Source organism: Prionailurus bengalensis, chromosome B3 (assembly GCF_016509475.1).
Source record: "Prionailurus bengalensis isolate Pbe53 chromosome B3, Fcat_Pben_1.1_paternal_pri, whole genome shotgun sequence".
In the NCBI taxonomy this organism is placed as follows: Eukaryota; Metazoa; Chordata; class Mammalia; order Carnivora; family Felidae; genus Prionailurus; species Prionailurus bengalensis.
Window position 1 is genome coordinate 148,040,230 of NC_057355.1, and position 15,703 is coordinate 148,055,932.

General features: G+C 48.9%; 1 gene segment (V, D, J or C); it reads right to left on the minus strand.

Annotated features, from left to right (window-relative positions):
• Positions 1-15,703, minus strand: part of LOC122468135 — a 55,652-nt gene that overhangs the window by 15,779 nt on the left and 24,170 nt on the right.

Consider the following 15,703-nt stretch of genomic DNA (forward strand, 5'->3'; position numbering starts at 1 on the left):
TGCCTGGGGAAGTCAACTAAGTTGGGCTCAATATTACTCCAAGTTCTTGAAGCCAACTTACATTCTGTGCCTTCACCCAAGGCTGCACTCTTGTTTCGTATGTCCGTGACGTGTCACTCTACTACCAAAGGAGTCATAGAGCCCTTGCAGACTCCACCACCCTCCTAAAGCACCAGCCGGACAGGGCCATACACCCTCCTGTCTTCTTAATGTCCACAGTTGCAAACAGCTACTGCCAACGAGGACTATGTCACAGTGCTTCAAAACTCCCCACAAAGTGTCTTGTCAGATTTTCTCATCCCTCTCACCAGTACAAAAATGCAATTGCATAACCTTTTAAGGAAACATGGCTACTGCTTCCCAAGGACCCCTAACTTCAATGCTTTGCTCTGTCTCTGTGAGCCCCTCACCCCTACCTGATGCTGCCACAGATTTCTTTTAGTGGATTTCAGAGTCATTAACCTACTTTAAAGTGTTAATATTAGCTCTGTGCACACCCCAAACTTTCAGCTGTCTGAATATCAATAACATGTTTCACCTCTCATTCCATGGAAATGGAGTGGCTACAGGTATCCTGCGACAGCCTGTGCCTCTAGGATATGTCCTATAACTTTCTTCCAATGAAAATTAGACCTTGGGCCATCAGGCCCCACTGCATGCTTGCACCCCCACAACTGCTGTCTGGATACATTAGGATCCCCACTCACCTCTGTATTCCTCTCTGACAAGTTTGTAATTTCCAGGCCCACCACCTACCTACCAGCAGGCCACTGACCAACCCCTCCATCATCTTGTGTCATGTTAACAGTTTAAATGAGGCTATCTCACTCCCCTCCCTAAAAAGGGAGACCTGGGGTACCTGGGTGGCTCAGTTGGTGGGCATCCTACTTCAGCTCAGGTCATGATTTTGTGGTTTGTGAATTTGAGCCCTGCAACGGGCTCTGTGCTTTCAGCTCAGAGCCTGGAGCCTGCTTCAGATTCTCTGTCCCTCTCTCTCTCTCTGTGCTCCTCCCAACTCACACTCTTTCTCTCAAAAATAAATAAACATTAAAAAAATTTAAAAGGGGAGACCCTACTTCATTCCACACGATTGCCCTCAGCTACAGGAATGGTTTCTGGGACATATGGTGGTCAACACTGAGTTCTATTTAAAAAAAATTTTTTTTCTTTTACATGTATTTCTTATTGAAAGGCAGAGAGACACAGGGTGTGAGCAGGGGATGGGTAGAGAGAGGGGGAGACATAGAATCTGAAGTAGGCTCCAGGTTCTGAGCTGTCAGTCCAGAGCCCGATGTGGGGCTTGAACTCACAAACTGCGAGATCATGACCTGAGCTGAGGTCCATAGCTTAACCACCTGAGCCACCCAGGTGCCCCACCCTGACTTGTATTTTGTGACAGTTTCTGTATGTGGGGAAACATAGGAACCACTCAGGGCAGGGTCCCTACTAGAGGTACTCCAGGCGTCCTCTCTGCCTGCTGTAAAATCAGTCTAAGCCACTGGGCTCCCAGGTTTTCCCAAGCTTGCACATCTGCAAAGGGAAAGACTGCCACTGTTCACAGGCATTCCAGACATACGCTGGAGTCTCCAGAGCTGGTGGCACCCTCTGGAAATCCCACAGGTCCTAACCGCCATGAGTACCAGAGGACAGAGGACATTTTGCCAGCAGGCCTATAATTGCTGCCCTATTATACGCAACTGATCTTTCTGCTAAAATTGCTAACAGTCACTCTCCAGCCCAAACCGTGAGGAGACTGCCACTGTCTCTCCAGCGACTGACAGAGCTCACAAGGATGTCAAATACACAGCCAAGTTCAGAGGCCCCTGTCCTTTCCTTCACTTTAGCAGCCTGCCTTTTTCCCTGACTTGGACTATTGTTTATCATGTAAGATCCTCACAATGGGAAAAGACAGGTGGACAGATAATGATCAGATGGGGTGTACATTGGGGTTGAATGGGCTTGCTGAGGCCCCTTTCTTCTCTCCTTTGGTCTTGCACCAACCCCATGAGATGGGATAATTAGGAAACTGAGAGAGAGTGGGTTCTTCCCAGGCATCCACTAAACCTCTGACTAAATTATTTCCCAGGGCACTACTTGTAAATCTCTCCAAGTTTTGTATAATATCAGCAGGCCCCAGGGAGTCCCTCTCGCCCCTCCCTACCCACTGGGGCTCTCCAGATGGATTTGACAAATTGGGTTCCTCTTTGGTTAATGGCTGCATGTTTGGTGGATGGACTGATGCTGTCTGACTGGATATGCCAGTGCCACAACTGTGGTAAAAAATGTAATGCCTGAAATGGTTCCTGGATTTGCCATTCCATTATGGATTTAACCAGACCAAGGAACTCACTTCAGCACATAGACAAACTATGTACTTGCAAAGACTGGGGGTGATAATTAGAATTTCATACCCCACATCATCCTTAATCATCACAGAAGAGGACGATGAGGATATGTGGATTAGGGGAACAGATATGGAACATGAAAAACTAGACACAAAATTCCTTCAGGAAAAATCTGCCTGGAAAGTGGCCTGGAACATCCAGAATCATTGTCCTTGGCCCTTAAAGAGATTTGGAATGCTCCAAATAGCAGGCAGGGACTGACCCCCTTTGCAACAGTATTTTTGAAAGGAATCCTTAACCCTTTCTTTACTGATTGAGTGAACTTCATGATAACTCATATGACCAAGTTGATGCCATGCATAGCCATGTCCAAGAACTAACAGGTACACTTGGGTCATATTATCCACAGAAAATAAGGACATGGCCTCTGCCACTGACTAGCCTTGCCACCCTTTCTACAGAATATGGGATGCTCATCAGGTCTTCAGAGAGCACCCAGTGCCACCTCGCTGAGAAGGACCTTATGACGAACTGCTAACCGACTACACTGCCATCAGAATTAGGGAAAGATTCCTCTGGATTCACGCAAGCTGCACAAAATAGTTCCGGATCGCCATTGTCAAGACCGTGGATGACCATCCCCATGATGACCATTGGTAAGGATTCCCCGGGCCAATTCCCAGGCTCCGGAAGCACATGGCATCACACAGTAGGTCATGGATAAAAAAAACTGCATTTCCACCTAGTTTCATTTTCCGGCTCTTTTCTGTCAGGAAAAACAAACAACTTTTTAAAATGGAGCCCACCCTTTCCCCCACTATTAAAAGACTGACTATATTTCCTGCTCTCCCTCTGAACCTCTATGACTGTCTGTCTTCAGACTGCATCTGCCCCATTCACCTGTGTAGTTATCTCAGCAGGTCAGACACAGACCCCTACACAGGTTTTCCAAGTCCTGTCTACAGTAAATAATCAGTCTGATTGTCAATTTTTTTGACATCAGGATAGCAAGTAAGCCCCCAAAGCAGTGTTATTTCCTGCCAATGCAAGCAGGTGAATGCACCATGTGGATGGACAAATGGAAGGGTGTGGTGTCCACAACCAGCACGACAATGTCACTCTGCCTTTCCTTCCACTGCATTGATTGGGACCACAACTTTGATGGAAGCTTCAGGATGGTCCTTTGCTCAGGTCAAGTATTAGGAGAGAATATTTCCCTTTGTATGAAGACGTTCATGGTGCTGGGTTCTCTCTCTCGGTGACATAGCAAGGCAACCTGGTGCCAGATGGTCACTAGGTGCTCCAGCATAACCCCCATGGCACAAACACTTTCCAGATCCCAAAATGTTTCATTGGCACTCAGACTACCAGGAATGCATGATAATTGACCAGTGACAGTGACCCTCAATTGCCCAGACCAGTGGGAACTCATGACAGGCTCCACATGAGCTGGTCATGCTAACATCTTGGCACTCTTTGGACTGTTAGGAATTCCCAAGGCAGCAGGGTAGAGATGTACAGGTTGAGAGCAGACTGTGGCTGGGACTCCTTGTTCATTGATGCTGAATGGGACATACTGGCTACCTCAGTCACGACAGAGTATGCCTAAAGTGACTTACGTGGTAAATGTTATGTTACGTACATTTAATCAGAATTTAAAAAGGAAGGACTGATACACGTCACAACATGGGTGAATGCAGAAAACACCCTCAGTGACAGAAGCCATCCAGAAAAGGCCACTCAGGAACCATCTTGCTCTTTTTTTTTTTTAACATTTATTATTTATTGCTGAAAAAGAGAGACAGAGACAGGTCATGATAGCGGGAGGGGCAGAGCAAGAGGGAGACACACAATCTGAAGCAATCTGCAGGCTCTGAGCTGTTAGCACAGAGCACAAAGCAGGCGCTGGAACCCATCAATTGGAGATCATGACCTGAAGTGAACTGGGCCTTTAGCAGACTGAGACCCCAGGCGCGCCAGGAACCACCTTGCTCTTTAAATCCCCCCAGGTTACACAGATAGGGGAAAATCTTAGGAGCATTTCCCCAAAATAAACCAGACCAGAATGGGAAAAGACATTTCACAGTGGGGCAGGTGGGGACACTTGAAGTGGGTCTGTGGTCTGGGTTCTAAGGTGGAAACGCAGGGATTTCCTCATTTGGGGTTCTGTGGTGGTTTCTCGGGAGGGCGTCCCGGTTTGGGTTAAAACGCACCAAAGTATCTCATGTGAAGTGGAAAACGCCGCAAAGAAACGAGCGTCCAGGTAAAGCGTATTTGCGCTGCTGTGACACGTTCACTGCACGTCTGAAATCACAGAGTAAGGTACTCCTCGAAACAACAGTGTCAGCCCCGCATGACAGCAGCAAGAGAGGGGTCAAACGCTGTGACGTAGGCCCACGCCCAGACCCAGCTCACCCAGGCTGAGAGGCCACGGGCCCTGCAGGAGGCAGCACGTGAGCCAGAGGCAGGTGGGAGGGTTCAATTGGTGGCCACGTGTCTTGGGTGCAGCGGAAGCAGTGGGATTTGGAATTCCGGTTGTCCACAAGACGCCACGAATAAGCTGTTAGAAGTGCGAAAACCAATGAAGGGACATCTCATCGAAGTGGACTCGGGAGGCGGGGAGGGGAGGCTGGAAGGCGGAGCCCAGCACCCAGGGTCAGGCTCGGGAACAACCCATGGCTACAGACCCAAGATTAGAACCCTCCGCGGAGAGAAGCCCCAGGCTTAGGCCCCGCCAGGGGGAGCTGTGCCCTGCGGCCCCTACAGGAAACCCACCGCGCCTGCAGCCGGCCCGGGAGGCGCCTGCTCGCCCTGCAGCCCTGCTTTCCTCCTGCGGACCTCGCTTCAAAACCACCCTCCCAACTTCCTCTTCTCCGGAAACAGCGTTCCTCTCCGTGTGCTCCCCACCCGGCCGCGGTTCTGCCACAGCTTGCTGGGCCCGGATGGCAATTCTCCGCTACTCCTGAATAAACCCCCTTTTGCTGGTAACTTAACTGGCGGCGTTGTTTCCAAGGGCAACGGAAGGATAAACGAGGACACTCGCAGGATAGGAGATCAGCACGCACACACCACGTGCACGTCTGCACGCTCCTGACGACCCGTCGGAAAGAGAAAGGAGGAGACGGTGCCATTTACAACCGCCGCAGAAGGAACGACGTGCCCCCGAGGAAATCTGAGCAAGGAGGTGGCAGGCCTGCTGTCCCAGGACAGGGCACTGGGGACAGAAACGGAGGAAGACGCACGGGGGCGGAGAGCGGCTCTGTGCTCCTGGCTGCGGAGGAACCGACCCCGTGAGCACGTCTGTCCCGCCCGGAGCGACCTGCAGCTCCGGGGTGTCGCACCGAACTCCCCACGGCGCCGTCGCAGACTCGGGAGGGACACCCCGCCCCGCGCGGAGGCTGAAGGGACCCGCGAGGCCATAGCGGCGGGAGTGCAAGCTCCGCCAGGGGACCCCGCTCCTGGACCGCGAACCGCATGAGGAAGCGGCGGGAACCGAGTGGGCGCGGAGCAGGAACACGGCCGCGCGGCCCCGCCGCCCGGCGCCGGTGAGGTAAGCCCCGCGGGGGACACGGTGTCACCGCGCACGACGCCGCGCAGGGTCCTTTCCCCCCAGGGTCTGTGGAACACCGCCGCCCTCAGCCTCCAGGTTCCGGAAGCTCCTCTTCCCGGGGCCTGGCTTTCTCCTCACCTGCTCCTCCCTTGGCGGGACCTGAGGAGACCGGGTTCTTGTCCGTGTGGACGCGGGGCCACGTGCCCCTGAATCCTCCACAGCGGGTCCTGAGAGGACCGGGTTCTTGACCGTGTGGACGCAGGGCCACGTCCCCCTGAATCCTCTACAGCAGGTCCTGAGGAGCCGGGTTTTTGTCCGTGTGGACGCGGGGCCACGTCCCCCTGAATCCTCCACAGCGGGTCCTGAGGAGACCGGGTTCTTGTCAGTGTGGACGCGGGGCCACGTCCCCCTGAATTCTCTAAAGTGGGTCCTGAGAAGACCAGGTTCTTGTCAGTGTGGACGCGGGGCCATGTCCCCCTGAATCCTCCATAGCTGGTCCTGACGAGACCGGGTTCTTGTCGGTGTGGATGCGGGGCCCAGGTCCTCCCGAATCCTCCTCACCGGCCCTGTGGAGACCGGAAACTTCTCAGTTTGGACGTGCGCACTCGTCCACCCGAAGCCTCCACAGCGGGTCCTGAGGAGACCGGGTTTTTGTCAGTGTGGACGCAGGCTCAGGTTCTCCCAAATCCTCCACAGCAGGTCCTGAGGAGACCGGGTTCTTCTCAGTGTGGACACGGGTCCTCGTCCCCCCGAAGTCTCCACAGTGGGTCCTGAGGGGACTGGGTTATTGTCAGTGTGGACGCAGGCCCAGGTCCTCCCAAATCCTCCACAGCGGGTCCTGATGAAACCGGGTTCTTGTTGGTGTGGACCCGGGTCCTTGTCCCCCCGAAGTTTCCACAGCGGGTCCTGAGGAGACCAGGTTCTTGTCGGTTTGGACGTGGGCCCTCGTCTTCCCAAATCCTCCTCAGCGGGCCCTGTGGAGACTGGATTCTTCTCGGTTTGGATGTGGGCCCTCCTCCTCTCAAATCCTCCACAGGGGGTCCTGATGAAACCGGTTCTTGTCAGCGTGGACATGGGCCCTCGTCCATCCGAAGTCTCCACAGTGGGGCCTGAGGAGACTGGGTTATTGTCGGTTTGGACGCAAGGCCACCTCCCCCTGAATCCTCTACAGTGGGTCCTGAGGAGACCGGGTCTTTGTCTGTGTGGACGCAGGCCCAGGTCCTCCTGAATCCTCCACAACAGGTCCTGATGAAACCGGGTTCTTGTTGGTGCGGACATGGGCTCTCGTCCTCTTGAATCCTCCACAGGGTGTCCTGACGAAACTGGTTCTTGTCCGTGTGGACACGGGCTCTTGTCCACCCGAAGTCTCCACAGCAGGGCCTGAGGAGACCGGGTTCTTGTTAGTTTGGACGTGGGCCCTCGCCCTCCTGAATCCTCCACAGGGGATCCTGATGAAACAGGTTCTTATCAGCATGGATATATGCCCTCCTCTGCCCAAAGTCTCCACAGTGGGTCCTGAGGAGACCAGGTTCTTGCCACGTGGACAGGAACCCATGTCGTCCTGTTCCCCCACTGTGAATGTAATGGCACAGCCTTAAGGTCAGACTGGTCCTTCATGAAGAGCTCCTTAGATTGTGTTGTCAAGGGCCTGTCCTCCAGGTTGGAAATGGTCAAGGGATCTTGGGCTCATGACACAAGGCAAAAACAAAAAACAAAACCCCCACACTCTTTGAATTGTCCCCAGTCTATCTTAGAGTTGGATGGCGTCACCTGGGCTTGACCTCTCCCAGTGGGCCTGTGCTGCCATGCCATAAAAATCCAAGTCCCAGGAATCAGAGCTTCTTTCTTCCTACCTCTGTGGGCTCTGGGGGCTTGGGGAGCATCTTCCTCAGAGCCTTCCCCCTTTTTTTTGTCTGTGTCTCCTGCCCTGTGCCTTGGCATGCTTGTCACGGTCTTTTGATAGAATGATAAGCCTGGAGGCTCCTCTACAGTGTCTCTGTAAACAGGCTGTGGATACCTTGAGTTTTTCAGTGAATTTTGACTTGGGCGGTCTTGGACCAATCCAGTCAGCTGCAGCATGTCAAGTGCTGTAAGCAACAGCTCGGAGCCAATGACGAAGACCCACAAAAGCCAATCGATGTCCTTGTCTCCCTCCCTTTGGACAAATGATTCTAGGAAGCCTTGCATTTCCATTATGATATAGTGCCTGTCACCATTTCTGTCTCTCACGCTGGTCCTTGGACATGTAGGTGTAGTGGATCGTGACAGGGAAAATCTGGGATAGAAGTTATTTCTTCCCAGAGTCGTGTTCTGTGGCCTCCCACCCTGAGGTGTCCCACCCAATGCCTGACAGGTGGGGAGCCATTGGCGACAGCAGTGAGGTTTGCAGCCACTAAGAGGAGCTTGCCTTGGCCAAGTCCTCCACCCTGGGTGCCTTGATGCTCCTTGTAGATTTGCCTCCATCCCTATCTAGGGCTGGTTAATCAAGCACAACACCATGGTGCTGGCTGCAACACAGTGGACCAAGCAGCTGGCGTCTTCTTCGACACTAATCTAGGAACACTGTTCTCGGTGCCCACCTCCTTTGGAGATAAATAGGAAATACACACCCCTGCACCCCCAGACTGGTGCCTGCTTGTTGGTCTCTGCAGGGAGTCTGACCTTTTATAGCACTGATAATTTAGGGTGAGGGTTTCTGGCAACACCTGGCATAAGCCCACATCAAAGCTACAGACCACCAGCAAGCACCAGCTCCTTCCCACAGCAGCTGAGACATGAGGGTGAGGAATGAGTGAGCCATTCTTAGGTCCAAGGCATTGTAGGGGGGCATCAGCTAGGCTCCCAATCCCATCCTTGGGGATAAATGTATTGTGGGACCTCAGCTTCTGTACTGAATTAAGAACATGTAGACTGTGACCTGCTGAAGGAAGTGGCAACAGCAAGTCACAGGGGGTGACAGGCAGCTCTCTAGGCATCTGAGCTCTCGCTTGGGGTACATGAGATGTGTGGGCCCCTTGTGACTGAAGGTGGGGTTTCAGTACATCCCCAACAAAGGAAATGGAAGCACAGGATTTATGACTTACAGAGCCAAGAACAAGAGGGCACAAGGACCCAGGGAAGGGCAGGCCTCCATCCGACATTCCCAATGATCAGGACATAGAAAACAGGGTAGGAAGTACAGGATTTCGTGGGAGCGGATGGGGCTGAATTCGCTAAGTTTCAGAGGCTCACCTCTGTGTTATTCTAGAAGGTGCTTGGAAAACCAAAGTGGGTATCCTAGGCAGATTCTTATCTACAGTTAAACTCACTGAAAAGTAGGCAAGAGAAAGAGAGCAGGGATTCACGTTCACCGAGCTCCCTCTAGATGCCAGAGTCATCCATAGGCACTTGTGCCTACCTTTCTGATTGATTTCATTGGGTGCTCCTTTCAGCCTCATGGTCTCAGTCTCCCACATTTGGAAATTTTGTCTCCAGGGAGGCACAGCTTGCGCTAGGTGGAACCTAATGCCAGTCCCTTTACCTCACAGCCCAAAGACACCCCAGTTTGGGACAGGCAGTATGGGTGGTGGTAGCCCTCTATTATCCAGAACACATGTTGGGACTGGGGGAAGACAGATTACCTGGAGAATGAGAAAATGTTCAGTGCACAAGAACACGGTTTTGGAGAAAACTCATGAAGTTGCCCATAAAAGACCTTGTGTCGACTTCTCTTAATTCTGGAACCAGACACTTCTGCTCATGACACAGCTGCACCCTCAGGTTCTCTTCCCAGAAACTAAGGCTCAGTTTGGGCTCTTACTGGCTCAAAAACTACATAAAGGCTACAAGCATGCAGTTTTCAAGTTTTATTTCAGAGTGCTGGTCGGTGACCCATGAGAGACCTGGTGTCAGAGCTGTGATGTGCCTGAGGACCCCTGTGTCTCCCAGGGACCCTTGGAAACGTGAATGTCAGTTGTGCCGCCTCATTACTGTATTTTTACAGATGCACCAGGTGCATTGTCTATAGTTGTTCAGGGGTCTGGAGGGTGAATTATGGATTGTCTTCTCCAAAAATCTCTTCCTTACCTTTCTCTGTGTTTATAGTTCTGATATTTATGGCAACACCAAAGAGGAATGCAGCGCTTATGACATCAATGTGACCAAAAACCACTCTGAGATATACCATGGATTCATTTTGCTCACTGAATTCTTCTTGGAGGGGTCCACAGTCTTTGCTCCCACCAGTGCCTTGTCCGTGCACCATGGAGGATCCCAGCCTATGTGGCAGTGGCAGTTCCTGTTATGGTTGCACATCCCTCTGTGACTGCATTTCTCTGGGATACAGTCATAATTCAGCTGAGCCACACTGCCAGTGCAGTAGGTATCCTGACAGAACTTTCCAGAAGCACAGGAAGTACCAGTTCTCTCATGACCAATCTGGGTTGTTCCTGTGCTACGATGTGAATCCAGCCCCAAACATCAGAACCCTGTATCTCAGACAGATGGAATCCAACATGCTCTTGCGGCTGAGGGAGATGTGTGACATTCCTACACTGCAGCCTTCCACACGGCACGCCTGTATGGGAACAGGTTCAGCGTTGAATTCCCCGGGGTCTTCTGCAGTGTCCATGTCGACTGCCTTTGTGATTTATGGTATAGCAGACATCTTCACCTTTCCCAGAATTTCTGCCAAAGCTTTCTTGGCAGTGAATAGTGCGGTCAGTGCAGTTTCCATGATAGCAGCAGCCCTCTTCAGTGCACGCGGTTCCATCTTGCATATGGAAGTCATCAGGGTACGCCAAGGTCACCCCTTGGCAGGACTCTGGAAGATCACGTATATTTTGGATTTGTCTGCAGGGTGTCCAAGCAGCGGAGTTGGCTCAGTCTGTATAGCGTCTTCCTGTATTACATTTGCCCCCAGGGGTTCAGATACAATCACGCATACAGCCTAGATTGCTGTAGCACTGGTTGAATGAACCGCAGTCACACTGCTTGCCTGGATCCACTGTGTAGTTTCCATAATGATAGTGGGTCGGGCTTTTATTTAAATGCACCATTTCAGGGGCGCCTGGGTGGCGCAGTCGGTTAAGCGGCCGACTTCAGCCAGGTCACGATCTCGCGGTCCGGGAGTTCGAGCCCCGCGTCAGGCTCTGGGCTGATGGCTCAGAGCCTGGAGCCTGTTTCCGATTCTGTGTCTCCCTCTCTCTCTGCCCCTCCCCCGTTCATGCTCTGTCTCTCTCTGTCCCAAAAATAAATAAAAACATTGAAAAAAAATTAAAAAAAAAAAAAATAAATGCACCATTTCAGTGTTGAACATGCACTAGCCTGTTCCACAATTCATTATGTACTGCGTATGAATGAAGGAACAGTTACTGAAAGCTTCCATTATATCAGTTAATTGGGTCCTAAGGCAGCTGGACCGTTTTTGGCAAGCACATTCATCAGTGTCAATGCACAAGCCACAATTTCTTGCAATCTGATGTGTTGCTATGACAGACAAGAGTAAATAATGTCTGCCTAAATAACTCAGAATGATGGCATATAACCCATTGGTGGATGGCATATAAAATATACAACTGGAGTGCAATGAACCTCATGGGGCCCATCTCAAATCACATTAAGGGTGAATGTGTTTTAAGAAATCGAAAATACTTTGACTCATACTATTGAAGAGAAAAAAGGACTCTGATGCAACACATAATTGCCTGTGTGAGCTTGATGTCTCTCACTATAAATGACCATGAAACCAATAACTTACATCAATACCATGAAATATTGACTCAATTAAGCTAACTAGCCTTATTAGGAATTGGGCACTCTTTTCCACATGGTGAACACACTATACATTGTTTTGAAACTGAGAGCAAGTCCTTTGAAAATTCTGTGATGGTATGAACAGAACTTACTAGAGATCCTTGGGGCTGCACTGGCATTTCCTTGAGGAACAGGGGGTCCCCTGTCCTCCTTATATCCCAGGTTATAAGTAGGTCCCATTGCACAGATGTCTGCGACTATCTGAGAAACAAAGTGTTCAAACCATTGGAAATCACCGAGGGGTCTCATTTCATAGGCAAGTTAATCCAACTTCATGATATCTTCAAGGCTGCCATAGCCTGTGTCAATTGTGACCATGGAAAGAGGAATCTCCTCCAGGTTGCCGAGGTAGTAACAGTCTGGAGGCATGAAGGGGTAGTCCACCTGCAAGGCTCCCTGAGCATCCTGAGTCATCATCAGCAGAGTCTGGAGCAAAAGAGTTTCTTGTGCCGCATGTGCATAACATGTCTCTTGCCCCCAAAATGCAGGCTATAGGACAGACAGCCTGGCATCTGAATGCCTTTGCTGTGGTGCGGCTCCTTCTTGGGAATTACCACCTCAGAGGAGGTGTAGCACCATGAGGGATGCCCTTGAGAACCCTGCACAGGAGCCAGCACTGCCCAGAGTGCAAACAGCAAGAGGGGTGCCCTCAGGGTGACCTGGCCCTCTGCCAGCCTCATGCCCCTGCTCAGGGACATCTGCCAGTGAGAATGGATAAATGGAGGATCCTCAGCAAAGCCAGGTCTAGACCATCAGACAGAACAGAGGGCTGTGCCAGGTGGCCAGCACCCTGCACCTGGGGGCCACCTGTGGGGTTCGGCAACAGTCCCAGGGTGTGGCATTGGGTGACCCTGCACATCAGTTCAGCTGGGGTGGATGTGGGAGGGGCAGGTGGGCCATGGTCAAGAATGGTCACATGGACATGGGTAGGGATTTGGACCCAGAGGCATGGCTCTAGTCAACACCTTCAATCTTTCCTCCAGCTACTTGCATATGGGCTATGCAGTTATAACACCCTGAACTTCTCTACCAATTCCATGTCCTGTGGTACTGCTGGGTCACTTTCTTTGGATGACTCCTTTTCCTCATTACAGAGACCACTGCTTTTGCTTCCTTGTGATGTGGAGGTAAACATTGTCAATTTTACCTTTATGGGTGATGCAAAAAATCGCTTTGTAGTTTTATGTGTCTTATTCTCCTTGGCTATTAGTTTGCAAGCCATTTGATCCTTTTGGTTGTTGCTTTGAAGGTTCCTCTGAGTTCACTGAGGAAAACATTTCTCAGTATTCTGAGTGATGATTGGTGAACTACAAGGTTGTATTTTAGTATTTTCTTATGCCAGCTGGGGAGAACAGAAAGTACTGCTGACCATGTGTGAGCCCCAGGGGTTTTCTCCTCTAATCCCTTATGGTGGTTGTTTCCTGGCCTCTGGCAGTCTCCTCCCATGTAGTTTGGTTCCCTCTTCAGCTGGAGATGCAGGGAAGTTGAGGTTACTTTGGCAGCTTGTACCATGGAGTCTGCCCATGATCAAAAGATGGTATTGACCTTGGCACTCCCTTGCTTGATTAAGTACCCTCTACTGCTTTAAAACGCCCTGGGTCAGGGAAAAACCTCAGAGTTGGCATTTGGACAAGAGTTTGCCTTTTCCTCCAGTGGCTGGCCTTCTGAATATAGCTCAAATTACTTTCCCACCAAAACTAAAACTTTGAACATTGACCTTTCCAGCAACAGGCAGCTGAATTTGGGTTTTGATAACAATGAAATGGAGAGTGAAATGGCAGTTTCCAGGGCCTGGCAGGGAGGGTCAATGAGGAGTAGATCTCAAGGGCTATGATTTTTGTGTTATGCAAGATGATTAAGTTCTAGAGGGGTCTCCACTTCATTACCTCTGTAATTAACAATACGGTAAGGTATGGTTAAAATTTTGTGAAGAGTGTGGGTCTCATGATCAGTGAGATCTTACCACAATATAAAAGTGGAAGACACGAGTTTTGCTTCTCACACAACAGTGTGCTGAACTGCATGGACACACTCTCTACTGATAATTTGAAAACAATTTAAAAAAACTTATACGTTTTGGAAACTAACCCTGAGGATATGTCATTTACAGATATCTTCTTCCATTCCATAGGTTGCTTTTTTGTTTTGTTGATTGTTTCCTTCACTGTGCAGAAGCTTGCTATTTTGAGGTAGTCTCTCTCTATATATAATTTTCTTGTATTACATTAATGTAAACTCAAGAGTGCTACCATACAGTGTAGTACTGATTTTAGGGGTAGAATTTAGGGAACCATCGCATACATATAACACCCAGTTCTCATTTCAACCAGTGCCCTCCTTAATGGCCACATGCCATTTAGCCCACCTCCCCCACTTCCCCTCAGTTTGTTCTCTGTATTTAAGAGTGTCTTCTGGTTTCCTCCCTCTCTGTTTTGATTTATTTTAGTTTTCCTTTCCGTATGTTGTGTTTCTTCTATTCCACTAATGTGTGAAATCATAGGATTTTGACTTTTTCTGACTGACTTGTTCCACTTAGCATAATACACTGTAGTTCCATCCACATTATTGTAATTGGCAAGATGTCATTCTTTTTGATGGCTAAGTAATATTGCATTGTATATGTTTACCACCTCTTCTTTATGCATTCATGTGTTGATGAATATTTGGGCTGTTCCACAATTTGTTTTTTGTTGATAAGGCTGCCATAAAGATTGGGATGCATGTGCCCCTTCGAATCAGCATTTTGGTATCCTTTGGGATAAATGCAATTGCTTGATCACAGGATAGTTCCATTTTTAATTTTTTGAGGAATCTCCACACTGTTTTCCAGAGTGGCTGCGCCAATTTTGCATTACCATCAACAGTGTGAAAGGGTTTCACTTTCTCTGCATCCTTTCTGACATTTTTTGTTTTCTGAATTGTTAATTTTCGTCATTGTGACAGGTGTGAGTTGGTATCTCATTGTGGTTTTGATTTATATTTCACTGATGAAGAGTGTTGTTGAGCATCTTTATTCGTGTCTTTTTGCCATCTGGATGTCTTCTTTGGAAAAATATGTATTCATGTCTTCTGCCCATTTCTTCACTGGATTATTTGTTTTTTGAGTGTTGAGTTTGGTAAGTTCTTTATAGATTTTGGATACTAACCCTTTATCTGAGATGTCATACAAATATCTCCCCCCCATTTTGTCAGTTGCCTTTTAGTTTTGTTGATTTGTTCTTTGCTGTGCAGAAGCTTTTTATCTTGATGAGATCCCAATAGTTTATTTTTGCTATTGTTTCCCTTGCCTCTGGGGACATGTCTAGTAAGAACTTGTTCTGGCCAAGGTCAAAGAGGTTGGTGCCTGTGTTCTCCTCTAGGATTTTGATGGTTTCCTGTCTCACATTTAGGTCTTTCATTCATTTTGTATTTATTTTGTGTGTACTGTAAGAAAGTGGTCCAGGTTCATTACAAGTTCACGATGCTGTCCAGTTTTCCCAACACCAGTGGTTGAAGGGACTTTTTCCATTTGATAGTCTTTCCTGCTCTGTCAAAGATTAGTTGATCATATAGTGATGTGTCCATTTCAGGATTTTCTAATCTTTTCCATTAATCTATGTGTTTTTTTTTGCCAGTATCATCCTGTCTTGATGACTACAGCATTGTAATATAGCTTGATATCCAGAATTGTGATGCCTCCAGGTGTTTTTCTTTTTCAAGATCTTTGGTTATTTGGGGTCTTTTGTGGTTCCATGATAATTTTAGAGTTATTTGTTCTAGCTCTGTGAAAAATGCTGGTATTATTTGACAGGAAATTGAATTATTTGCATTGAATGTCTAGATTGCTTTGGATAGTATTGTCATTTAACAATGATTTTTCTTTTAATCCATGTGCATGGAATATTTTTCCATTTCTTTGTGTTTTCTTCAATTTCTTCCATAAATGTCCCAGACTTTTCAGAGTACAGATCTTTTACCTCTTTACTTAGGTTTATTTCTAGTATATTATGGTTTTGGTGTAATTTTAAATGGGATT